The following is a 13,180-nucleotide window of genomic DNA, read 5'->3' on the forward strand; positions in this document are numbered from 1 at the left end:
ACAAAGGATGCTTTCCAAGTAAATTCTCTTGCATTTAGAGTAAAACGCTCCCCTTTATACTAGTTACAGGCAGTGGTTTGAATCCCAAAGCTTTGGTTGGAGTTTTACACACATTTGCTGTTTTTTATTGCTTAAAAATGCTTCCCAGCGCCTGCTGTACACTTTTTTTATTTTGACTCATAACTTCACAAAGGATGCTTTCCAAGTAAATTCTGTTGCTTTTTAGAGTAGAACTCTCCCCTTTATATTAGTTACAGGCAGTGGTTTGAATCCCAAATCTTTCGTTGGAGTTTTACACACCTATGCAGTTTTTATCGCTTAAAAATGTTTCCCAGCGCCTGCTGTACACTTTTTTTATTTTCACTCATAACTTCACAAAGGATGCTTTCCCAGTAAAGTCGTTTGCTTATTAGAGTAGAACTCTCCCCTTTATATTAGTTACAGGCATTGGTTTGAATCACAAAGCTTTGGTTTGAGTTTTACACACATTTGCTTTTTTTTAATGCTTAAAAATGCTTCCCAGCGCCTGCTGTACACTTTTTTTATTTTCACTCATAACTTCACAAAGGATGCTGTCCCAGTAAATTCTCTTGCTTATGAGAGTATAACTCTCCCCTTTTAACTAGTTACAGGCAGGGGTTTGAATCCCAAGGCTTTGGTTGGAGTTTTACACACATTTGCTGTTTTTTATTTCTTAAAAATGCTTCCCAGCGCCTGCTGTACACTTTTTTTATTTTAACTCATAACTTCACAAAGGATGCTTTCAAAATAAAATCTCTTGCATTTTAGAGTAAAACTCTCCGCTTTATATTAGTTACAGGCAGTGGTTTGAATCCCAAAGCTTTGGTTGGAGTTTTACACACATTTGCTGTTTTTTATTGCTTAAAAATGCTTCCCAGCGCCTGCTGTACACTTTTTTTAATTTTTACTCATAACTTCACAAAAGATGCTTTCCAAGTAACTTCTCTTGCATTTTAGAGTAAAACTCTCCCCTTTATACTAGTTACAGGCAGTGGTGTGAATCCCAAAGCTTTGGTTGGAGTTTTACACACATTTGCAGTTTTTATCGCTTTAAAATGCTTCCCAGCACCTGCTGTGCACTTTTTTTTATTTTCACAAAGGGCGGCACGGTGGCCAACAGGTTAGAGCGTCAGCGTCACAGTTCTGAGGACCCGGGTTCAATCCCCGGCCCCACCTGTGTGGAGTTTGCATGTTCTCCCCATGCCTGCGTGGGTTTTCTCGGGGCACTCCGGTTTCCTCCCACATCCCAAAAACATGCATTAATTGGATACTCAAAATTGCCCGTAGGTGTGACTGTGAGCGCGAATGGTTGTTTGTTTGAATGTGCCCTGCGATTGCCTGGCAACCAGTTCAGGGTGTACCCCGCCTCCTGCCCGATGACAGCTGGGATAGGCTCCAGCACGCCCGCGACCCAAGTGAGGAGAAGCGGCTCAGAAAATGGATGGATGGAACTTCACAAACGATGCTTTCCCAGTAAATTCTCGTGCTTTTTAGAGGAGAACTCTCCCCTTTATACTAGTTACAGGCAGTGATTTGAATCCCAAAGCTTTGGTTGGAGTTTTACACACATTTGCTGTTTTTTATTTCTTAAAAATGCTTCCCAGCCCCTGCTGTACACTTTTTTTATTTTGACTCATAACTTCACAAGGGATGCTTTCCCAGTAAATTCTGTTGCTTTTTAGAGTAGAACTCTCACCTTTATACTAGTTACAGGCAGTGGTTTGAATCCCAAATCTTTGGTTGGAGTTTTACACATATTTGCTGTTTTTTATTGCTTAAAAATGTTTCCCAGCGCCTGCTGTACACTTTTTTTATTTTCAATCATAACTTCACAAAGGATGCTTTCCCAGTAAAGTCTTTTGCTTATAAGAGTAGAACTCTCCCCTTTATATTAGTTACAGGCAGTGGTTTGAATCCCAAAGCTTTGGTTAGAGTTTTACACACATTTGCTTTTTTTTATTGGTTAAAAATGCTTCCCTGCGCCTGCTGTACACTTTTTTTATTTTCACTCATAACTTCACAAAGGATGCTTTCCAAGTAAATTCTCTTGCATTTTAGAGTAAAACTCTCCCCTTTATACTAGTTACAGGCAGTGGTTTGAATCCCAAAGCTTTGGTTGGAGTTTTACACACATTTGCTGTTTTTTATTGCTTAAAAATTCTTCCCAGCGCCTGCTGTACACTTTTTTTATTTTGACTCATAACTTCAAAAAGGATGCTTACCAAGTAAATTCTCTTGCATTTTAGAGTAGAACTCTCCCCTTTAAACTAGTTACAGGCAGGGGTTTGAATCCCAAAGCTTTGGTTGGAGTTTTACACACATTTGCTGTTTTTTATTTCTTAAAAAAACTTCCCAGCGCCTGCTGTACACTTCTTTTATTTTGACTCATAACTTCACAAAGGATGCTTTCCAAATAAAATCTCTTGCATTTTAGAGTAAAACTCTCCGCTTTATATTAGTTACAGGCAGTGGTTTGAATCCAAAAGCTTTGGTTGGAGTTTTACACATATTTGCTGTTTTTTATTGCTTAAAAATGCTTCACAGCGCCTGCTGTACACTTTTTTTATTTTACTCATAACTTCACAAAGGATGCTTTCCCAGTAAATACTCTTGCTTTTTAGAGTAGAACTCTCCCCTTTATACTAGTTACAGGCAGTGGTTTGAATCCCAAAGCTTTGGTTGGACTTTTACAAACATTTGCAGTTTTTATCGCTTAAAAATGCTTCCCAGCGCCTGCTGTACACTTTTTTTATTTTCGCTCATAACTTCAAAAAAGATGCTTTCCAAGTAAATTCTCTTGCATTTTAGAGTAAAACTCTCCCCTTTATACTAGTTACAGGCAGTGGTTTGAATCCCAAAGCTTTGGTTGGAGTTTTACACACATTTGCTGTTTTTTATTGCTTAAAAATGCTTCCCAGCGCCTGCTGTACACTTTTTTTTATTTTTACTCATAACTCCACAACGGATGCTTACCAAGTAAATTTTCTTGCATTTTAGAGTAAAACTCTCCCCTTTAAACTAGTTACAGGCAGGGGTTTGAATCCCAAAGCTTTGGTTGGAGTTTTACACACATTTGCTGTTTTTTATTTCTTAAAAAAACTTCCCAGCGCCTGCTGTACACTTTTTTTATTTTGACTCATAACTTCACAAAGGATGCTTTCCAAATAAAATCTCTTGCATTTTAGAGTAAAACTCTCCGCTTTATATTAGTTACAGGCAGTGGTTTGAATCCAAAAGCTTTGGTTGGAGTTTTACACATATTTGCTGTTTTTTATTGCTTAAAAATGCTTCACAGCGCCTGCTGTACACTTTTTTTATTTAACTCATAACTTCACAAAGGATGCTTTCCCAGTAAATACTCTTGCTTTTTAGAGTAGAACTCTCCCCTTTATACTAGTTACAGGCAGTGGTTTGAATCCCAAAGCTTTGGTTGGACTTTTACAAACATTTGCAGTTTTTATCGCTTAAAAATGCTTCCCAGCGCCTGCTGTACACTTTTTTTATTTTCGCTCATAACTTCAAAAAAGATGCTTTCCAAGTAAATTCTCTTGCATTTTAGAGTAAAACTCTCCCCTTTATATTAGTTACAGGCAGTGGTTTAAATCCCAAAGCTTTGGTTGGAGTTTTACACACATTTGCTGTTTTTTATTGCTTAAAAATGCTTCCCAGCGCCTGCTGTACACTTTTTTTTATTTTTACTCATAACTCCACAACGGATGCTTACCAAGTAAATTTTCTTGCATTTTAGAGTAAAACTCTCCCCTTTATACTCGTTACAGGCAGTGGTGTGAATCCCAAAGCTTTGGTTGGAGTTTTACACACATTTGCAGTTTTTATCGCTTTAAAATGCTTCCCAGCACCTGCTGTGCACTTTTCTTTATTTTCACTCATAACTTCACAAAGGGTGGCACGGTGGACAACAGGTTATAGCGTCAGCGTCAAAGTTCTGAGGACGCGGGTTCAATCCCCGGCCCCACCTGTGTGGAGTTTGCATGTTCTCCCCGTGCCTGCGTGGGTTTTCTCCGGGCACTCCGGTTTCCTCCCACATCCCAAAAACATGCATTAATTGGATACTCTAAATTGCCCGTAGGTGTGACTGTGAGTGCGAATGGTTGTTTGTTTGAATTTGCCCTGCGATTGGCTGGCAACCAGTTCAGGGTGTACCCCGCCTCCTGCCCGATGACAGCTGGGAAAGGCTCCAGCACGCCCGCGACCCAAGTGAGGAGAAGCGGCTCAGAAAATGGATGGATGGAACTTCACAAACGATGCTTTCCCAGTAAATTCTCTTGCTTTTTAGAGGAGAACTCTCCCCTTTATACTAGTTACAGGCAGTGATTTGAATCCCAAAGCTTTGGTTGGAGTTTTACACACATTTGCTGTTTTTTATTTCTTAAAAATGCTTCCCAGCCCCTGCTGTACACTTTTTTTATTTTGACTCATAACTTCACAAGGGATGCTTTCCCAGTAAATTCTGTTGCTTTTTAGAGTAGAACTCTCCCCTTTATTTTAGTTGCAGGCAGTGGTTTGAATCCCAAATCTTTGGTTGGAGTTTTACACATATTTGCTGTTTTTTATTGCTTAAAAATGTTTCCCAGCGCCTGCTGTACACTTTCTTTATTTTCAATCATAACTTCACAAAGGATGCTTTCCCAGTAAAGTCTTTTGCTTATAAGAGTAGAACTCTCCCCTTTATATTAGTTACAGGCAGTGGTTTGGATCCCAAAGCTTTGGTTAGAGTTTTACACACATTTGCTTTTTTTTATTGGTTAAAAATGCTTCCCAGCGCCTGCTGTACACTTTTTTTATTTTCACTCATAACTTCACAAAGGATGCTTTCCCAGTAAATACTCTTGCTTTTTAGAGTAGAACTCTCCCCTTTAAACTAGTTAAAGGCAGGGGTTTGAATCCCAAAGCTTTGGTTGGAGTTTTACACACATTTGCAGTTTTTTATTGCTTAAAAACGCTTCCCAGCGCCTGCTGTACACTTTTTTTTATTTTGACTCATAACTTCACAAAGGATGCTTACCAAGTAAATTCTCTTGCATTTTAGAGGAGAACTCTCCCCTTTAAACTAGTTAAAGGCAGGGGTTTGAATCCCAAAGCTTTCGTTGGAGTTTTACACACATTTGCTTTTTTTTTATTTCTTAAAAAATCTTCCCAGCGCTTGCTGTACACTTTTTTATTTTGACTCATAACTTCACAAAGGATGCTTTCCAAATAAAATATCTTGCATTTTAGAGTAAAACTCTCCGCTTTATATTAGTTACAGGCAGTGGTTTGAATCCCAAAGCTTTGGTTGGAGTTTTACACACATTTGCTATTTTTAATTACTAAAAAATGCTTCCCAGCGCCTGCTGTACACTTTTTTTATTTTGACTCATAACTTCACAAAGTATGCTTTCCCAGTAAATTCTCTTACTTATTAGAGTAAACCTCTCCCCTTTATACTAGTTACAGGCAGTGGTTTGAATCCCAAAGCTATGGTTGGACTTTTACACACATTTGCAATTTTTATCGCTTAAAAATGCTTCCCAGCGCCTGCTATACACTTTTTTTTTATCTTCACTCATAACTTCACAAAGGATGCTTTCCCAGTAAAATCTCTTGCTTATTAGACTAGAACTCTCCCCTTTAAAATAGTTACAGGCAGTGGTTTGAATCCCAAAGCTTTGTTTGGAGTTTTACACACATTTGCTGTTTTTTATTGCTTAAAAATGCTTCCCAGCGCCTGCTGTACACTTTTTTTATTTTGACTCATAACTCCACAAAGGATGCTTACCAAGTAAATTCTCTTGCATTTTAGAGTAAAACTCTCCCCTTTATACTCGTTACAGGCAGTGGTGTGATTTCCAAAGCTTAGGTTGGAGTTTTACACACATTTACTGTTTTTATCGCTTAAAAATGCTTTCTAGCCACTGCTGTACACTTTTTGTATTCACTCATAACTTCACAAAGGATGCTTTCTCAGTAAAGTCTCTTACTTATTAGAGTATAACTCTCCCCTTTAAACTAGTTACATGCAGTGGTTTGAATCCCAAAGCTTTGGTTGGAGTTTTACACACATTTGCTGTTTTTTATTTCTTAAAAATGCTTCCCAGTGCCTGCTGTACATTTTTTATTTTGACTCATAACTTCACAAAGGATGCCTTCCAAGTAAATTCTCTTGCATTTTAGAGTAAAACTCTCCCCTTTATACGAGTTACAGGCAGTGGTTTGAATCCCAAAGCTTTGGTTGGAGTTTTACACACATTTGCAGTTTTTATCGCTTTAAAATGCTTCCCAGCACCTGCTGTGCACTTTTTTTTATTTTCACTCATAACTTCACAAAGGGCGGCACGGTGGACAACAGGTTAGAGTGTCAGCGTCACAGTTCAGAGGACCCGGGTTCAATCCCCGGCCCCACCTGTGTGGAGTTTTCATGTTCTCCCCGTGCCTGCGTGGGTTTTCTCCGGGCACTCCGGTTTCCTCCCACATCGCAAAAACATGCATTAATTGGATACTCTAAATTGCCTGTAGGTGTGACTGTGAGTGCGAATGGTTGTTTGTTTGAATTTGCCCTGCGATTGGCTGGCAACCAGTTCAGGGTGTACCCCGCCTCCTGCCCGATGACAGCTGGGATAGGCTCCAGCACGCCCGCGACCCAAGTGAGGAGAAGCGGCTCAGAAAATGGATGGATGGAACTTCACAAACGATGCTTTCCCAGTAAATTCTCTTGCTTTTTAGAGGAGAACTCTCCCCTTTATACTAGTTACAGGCAGTGATTTGAATCCCAAAGCTTTGGTTGGAGTTTTACACACATTTGCTGTTTTTTATTTCTTAAAAATGCTTCCCAGCCCCTGCTGTACACTTTTTTTATTTTGACTCATAACTTCACAAGGGATGCTTTCCCAGTAAATTCTGTTGCTTTTTAGAGTAGAACTCTCCCCTTTATTTTAGTTGCAGGCAGTGGTTTGAATCCCAAATCTTTGGTTGGAGTTTTACACATATTTGCTGTTTTTTATTGCTTAAAAATGTTTCCCAGCGACTGCTGTACACTTTTTTTATTTTCAATCATAACTTCACAAAGGATGCTTTCCCAGTAAAGTCTTTTGCTTATAAGAGTAGAACTCTCCCCTTTATATTAGTTACAGGCAGTGGTTTGGATCCCAAAGCTTTGGTTAGAGTTTTACACACATTTGCTTTTTTTTATTGGTTAAAAATGCTTCCCAGCGCCTGCTGTACACTTTTTTTTATTTTACTCATAACTTCACAAAGGATGCTTTCCCAGTAAATACTCTTGCTTTTTAGAGTAGAACTCTCCCCTTTATACTAGTTACAGGCAGTGGTTTGAATCCCAAAGCTTTGGTTGGACTTTTACAAACATTTGCAGTTTCTATCGCTTAAAAATGCTTCCCAGCGCCTGCTCTACACTTTTTTTATTTTCACTCATAACTTCACAAAGGATGCTTTCCCAGTAAAGTCTCTTGCTTATTAGAGTATACCTCTCCCCTTTAAACTAGTTACAGGCAGTGGTTTGAATCCCAAAGCTTTGGTTGGAGTTTTACACACATTTGCTGTTTTTTATTTCTTAAAAATGCTTCCCAGTGCCTGCTGTACATTTTTTATTTTGACTCATAACTTCACAAAGGATGCCTTCCAAGTAAATTCTCTTGCATTTTAGAGTAAAACTCTCCCCTTTATACAAGTTACAGGCAGTGGTTTGAATCCCAAAGCTTTGGTTGGACTTTTACACACATTTGCAGTTTTTATCGCTTAAAAATGCTTCCCAGCGCCTGCTGTACACTTTTTTTTTTCACTCATAACTTCACAAAGGATGCTTTCCCAATAAAGTCTCTTGCTTATTAGAGTATAACTCTCCCCTTTAAACTAGTTACAGACAGTGGTTGGAATCCGAAATCTTTGGTTGGACTTTTACACACATTTGCTGTATTTATTGCTTAAAAATGCTTCCCAGCGCCTGCTGTGCACTTTTTTTTATTTTGACTCATAACTTAACAAAGGATGCTTTCCAAGTAAATTCTCTTGCATTTTAGAGTAAAACTCTCCCCTTTATACTCGTTACAGGCAGTGGTGTGAATCCCAAAGCTTAGGTTGGAGTTTTACACACATTTGCTGTTTTTATCGCTTAAAAATGCTTCCCAGCCCCTGCTGTACACTTTTTGTATTCACTCATAACTTCACAAAGGATGCTTTCCCAGTAAAGTCTCTTACTTATTAGAGTAGAACTCTCCCCTTTATACTAGTTACAGGCAGTGGTTTGAATCCCAAAGCTTTGGTTGGACTTTAATACACATTTGCAGTTTTTATCGCTTAAAAATGCTTCCCAGCGCCTGCTCTACACTTTTTTTATTTTCACTCATAACTTCACAAAGGATGCTTTCCCAGTAAAGTCTCTTGCTTATTAGAGTATAACTCTCCGCTTTAAACTAGTTACAGGCAGTGGTTTGAATCCCAAAGCTTAGGTTGGAGTTTTACACACATTTGCAGTTTTTATCGCTTAAAAATGCTTCCCAGCGCCTGCTCTACACTTTTTTTATTTTCACTCATAACTTCACAAAGGATGCTTTCCCAGTAAAGTCTCTTGCTTATTAGAGTATACCTCTCCCCTTTAAACTAGTTACAGGCAGTGGTTTGAATCCCAAAGCTTTGGTTGGAGTTTTACACACATTTGCTGTTTTTTATTTCTTAAAAATGCTTCCCAGTGCCTGCTGTACATTTTTTATTTTGACTCATAACTTCACAAAGGATGCCTTCCAAGTAAATTCTCTTGCATTTTAGAGTAAAACTCTCCCCTTTATACGAGTTACAGGCAGTGGTTTGAATCCCAAAGCTTTGGTTGGACTTTTACACACATTTGCAGTTTTTATCGCTTAAAAATGCTTCCCAGCGCCTGCTGTACACTTTTTTTTTTTCACTCATAACTTCACAAAGGATGCTTTCCCAATAAAGTCTCTTGCTTATTAGAGTATAACTCTCCCCTTTAAACTAGTTACAGACAGTGGTTGTAATCCGAAATCTTTGGTTGGACTTTTACACACATTTGCTGTATTTATTGCTTAAAAATGCTTCCCAGCGCCTGCTGTGCACTTTTTTTTATTTTGACTCATAACTTAACAAAGGATGCTTTCCAAGTAAATTCTCTTGCATTTTAGAGTAAAACTCTCCCCTTTATACTCGTTACAGGCAGTGGTGTGAATCCCAAAGCTTAGGTTGGAGTTTTACACACATTTGCTGTTTTTATCGCTTAAAAATGCTTCCCAGCCCCTGCTGTACACTTTTTGTATTCACTCATAACTTCACAAAGGATGCTTTCCCAGTAAAGTATCTTACTTATTAGAGTAGAACTCTCCCCTTTATACTAGTTACAGGCAGTGGTTTGAATCCCAAAGCTTTGGTTGGACTTTAATACACATTTGCAGTTTTTATCGCTTAAAAATGCTTCCCAGCGCCTGCTCTACACTTTTTTTATTTTCACTCATAACTTCACAAAGGATGCTTTCCCAGTAAAGTCTCTTGCTTATTAGAGTATAACTCTCCGCTTTAAACTAGTTACAGGCAGTGGTTTGAATCCCAAAGCTTAGGTTGGAGTTTTACACACATTTGCAGTTTTTATCGCTTAAAAATGCTTCCCAGCGCCTGCTCTACACTTTTTTTTTTTTCCACTCATAACTTCACAAAGGATGCTTTCCCAGTAAAGTCTCTTGCTTATTAGAGTATACCTCTCCCCTTTAAACTAGTTACAGGCAGTGGTTTGAATCCCAAAGCTTTGTTTGGAGTTTTACACACATTTGCTGTTTTTTATTTCTTAAAAATGCTTCCCAGTGCCTGCTGTACATTTTTTATTTTGACTCATAACTTCACAAAGGATGCCTTCCAAGTAAATTATCTTGCATTTTAGAGTAAAACTCTCCCCTTTATACGAGTTACAGGCAGTGGTTTGAATCCCAAAGCTTTGGTTGGACTTTTACAACCATTTGCAGTTTTTATCGCTTAAAAATGCTTCCCAGCGCCTGCTCTACACTTTTTTTTTTTTCACTCATAACTTCACAAAGGATGCTTTCCCAGTAAAGTCTCTTGCTTATTAGAGTATACCTCTCCCCTTTAAACTAGTTACAGGCAGTGGTTTGAATCCCAAAGCTTTGGTTGGAGTTTTACACACATTTGCTGTTTTTTATTTCTTAAAAATGCTTCCCAGTGCCTGCTGTACATTTTTTATTTTGACTCATAACTTCACAAAGGATGCCTTCCAAGTAAATTCTCTTGCATTTTAGAGTAAAACTCTCCCCTTTATATGAGTTACAGGGAGTGGTTTGAATCCCAAAGCTTTGGTTGGACTTTTACACACATTTGCAGTTTTTATCGCTTAAAAATGCTTCCCAGCGCCTGCTGTACACTTTTTTTTTTCACTCATAACTTCACAAAGGATGCTTTCCCAATAAAGTCTCTTGCTTATTAGAGTATAACTCTCCCCTTTAAACTAGTTAAAGACAGTGGTTGGAATCCGAAATCTTTGGTTGGACTTTTACACACATTTGCTGTATTTATTGCTTAAAAATGCTTCCCAGCGCCTGCTGTGCACTTTTTTTTATTTTGACTCATAACTTAACAAAGGATGCTTTCCAAGTAAATTCTCTTGCATTTTAGAGTAAAACTCTCCCCTTTATACTCGTTACAGGCAGTGGTGTGAATCCCAAAGCTTAGGTTGGAGTTTTACACACATTTGCTGTTTTTATCGCTTAAAAATGCTTCCCAGCCCCTGCTGTACACTTTTTGTATTCACTCATAACTTCACAAAGGATGCTTTCCCAGTAAAGTCTCTTACTTATTAGAGTAGAACTCTCCCCTTTATACTAGTTACAAGCAGTGGTTTGAATCCCAAAGCTTTGGTTGGACTTTAATACACATTTGCAGTTTTTATCGCTTAAAAATGCTTCCCAGCGCCTGCTCTACACTTTTTTTATTTTCACTCATAACTTCACAAAGGATGCTTTCCCAGTAAAGTCTCTTGCTTATTAGAGTATAACTCTCCGCTTTAAACTAGTTACAGGCAGTGGTTTGAATCCCAAAGCTTAGGTTGGAGTTTTACACACATTTGCAGTTTTTATCGCTTAAAAATGCTTCCCAGCGCCTGCTCTACACTTTTTTTTTTTTCACTCATAACTTCACAAAGGATGCTTTCCCAGTAAAGTCTCTTGCTTATTAGAGTATAACTCTCCCCTTTAAACTAGTTACAGACAGTGGTTGGAATCCGAAATCTTTGGTTGGACTTTTACACACATTTGCTGTATTTATTGCTTAAAAATGCTTCCCAGCGCCTGCTGTGCACTTTTTTTTATTTTGACTCATAACTTAACAAAGGATGCTTTCCAAGTAAATTCTCTTGCATTTTAGAGTAAAACTCTCCCCTTTATACTCGTTAAAGGCAGTGGTGTGAATCCCAAAGCTTAGGTTGGAGTTTTACACACATTTGCTGTTTTTATCGCTTAAAAATGCTTCCCAGCCCCTGCTGTACACTTTTTGTATTCACTCATAACTTCACAAAGGATGCTTTCCCAGTAAAGTCTCTTACTTATTAGAGTAGAACTCTCCCCTTTATACTAGTTACAGGTAGTGGTTTGAATCCCAAAGCTTTGGTTGGACTTTAATACACATTTGCAGTTTTTATCGCTTAAAAATGCTTCCCAGCGCCTGCTCTACACTTTTTTTATTTTCACTCATAACTTCACAAAGGATGCTTTCCCAGTAAAGTCTCTTGCTTATTAGAGTATAACTCTCCGCTTTGAACTAGTTACAGGCAGTGGTTTGAATCCCAAAGCTTAGGTTGGAGTTTTACACACATTTGCAGTTTTTATCGCTTAAAAATGCTTCCCAGCGCCTGCTCTACACTTTTTTTTTTTTCACTCATAACTTCACAAAGGATGCTTTCCCAGTAAAGTCTCTTGCTTATTAGAGTATACCTCTCCCCTTTAAACTAGTTACAGGCAGTGGTTTGAATCCCAAAGCTTTGGTTGGAGTTTTACACACATTTGCTGTTTTTTATTTCTTAAAAATGCTTCCCAGTGCCTGCTGTACATTTTTTATTTTGACTCATAACTTCACAAAGGATGCCTTCCAAGTAAATTCTCTTGCATTTTAGAGTAAAACTCTCCCCTTTATACGAGTTACAGGCAGTGGTTTGAATCCCAAAGCTTTGGTTGGACTTTTACACACATTTGCAGTTTTTATCGCTTAAAAATGCTTCCCAGCGCCTGCTCTACACTTTTTTTTTTTTCACTCATAACTTCACAAAGGATGCTTTCCCAGTAAAGTCTCTTGCTTATTAGAGTATACCTCTCCCCTTTAAACTAGTTACAGGCAGTGGTTTGAATCCCAAAGCTTTGGTTGGAGTTTTACACACATTTGCTGTTTTTTATTTCTTAAAAATGCTTCCCAGTGCCTGCTGTACATTTTTTATTTTGACTCATAACTTCACAAAGGATGCCTTCCAAGTAAATTCTCTTGCATTTTAGAGTAAAACTCTCCCCTTTATACGAGTTACAGGCAGTGGTTTGAATCCCAAAGCTTTGGTTGGACTTTTACACACATTTGCAGTTTTTATCGCTTAAAAATGCTTCCCAGCGCCTGCTGTACACTTTTTTTTTTCACTCATAACTTCACAAAGGATGCTTTCCCAATAAAGTCTCTTGCTTATTAGAGTATAACTCTCCCCTTTAAACTAGTTACAGACAGTGGTTGGAATCCGAAATCTTTGGTTGGACTTTTACACACATTTGCTGTATTTATTGCTTAAAAATGCTTCCCAGCGCCTGCTGTGCACTTTTTTTTATTTTGACTCATAACTTAACAAAGGATGCTTTCCAAGTAAATTCTCTTGCATTTTAGAGTAAAACTCTCCCCTTTATACTCGTTACAGGCAGTGGTGTGAATCCCAAAGCTTAGGTTGGAGTTTTACACACATTTGCTGTTTTTATCGCTTAAAAATGCTTCCCAGCCCCTGCTGTACACTTTTTGTATTCACTCATAACTTCACAAAGGATGCTTTCCCAGTAAAGTCTCTTACTTATTAGAGTAGAACTCTCCCCTTTATACTAGTTACAGGCAGTGGTTTGAATCCCAAAGCTTTGGTTGGACTTTAATACACATTTGCAGTTTTTATCGC

Source organism: Phyllopteryx taeniolatus, unplaced genomic scaffold (assembly GCF_024500385.1).
Source record: "Phyllopteryx taeniolatus isolate TA_2022b unplaced genomic scaffold, UOR_Ptae_1.2 contig_40, whole genome shotgun sequence".
Lineage (NCBI taxonomy): Eukaryota > Metazoa > Chordata > Actinopteri > Syngnathiformes > Syngnathidae > Phyllopteryx > Phyllopteryx taeniolatus.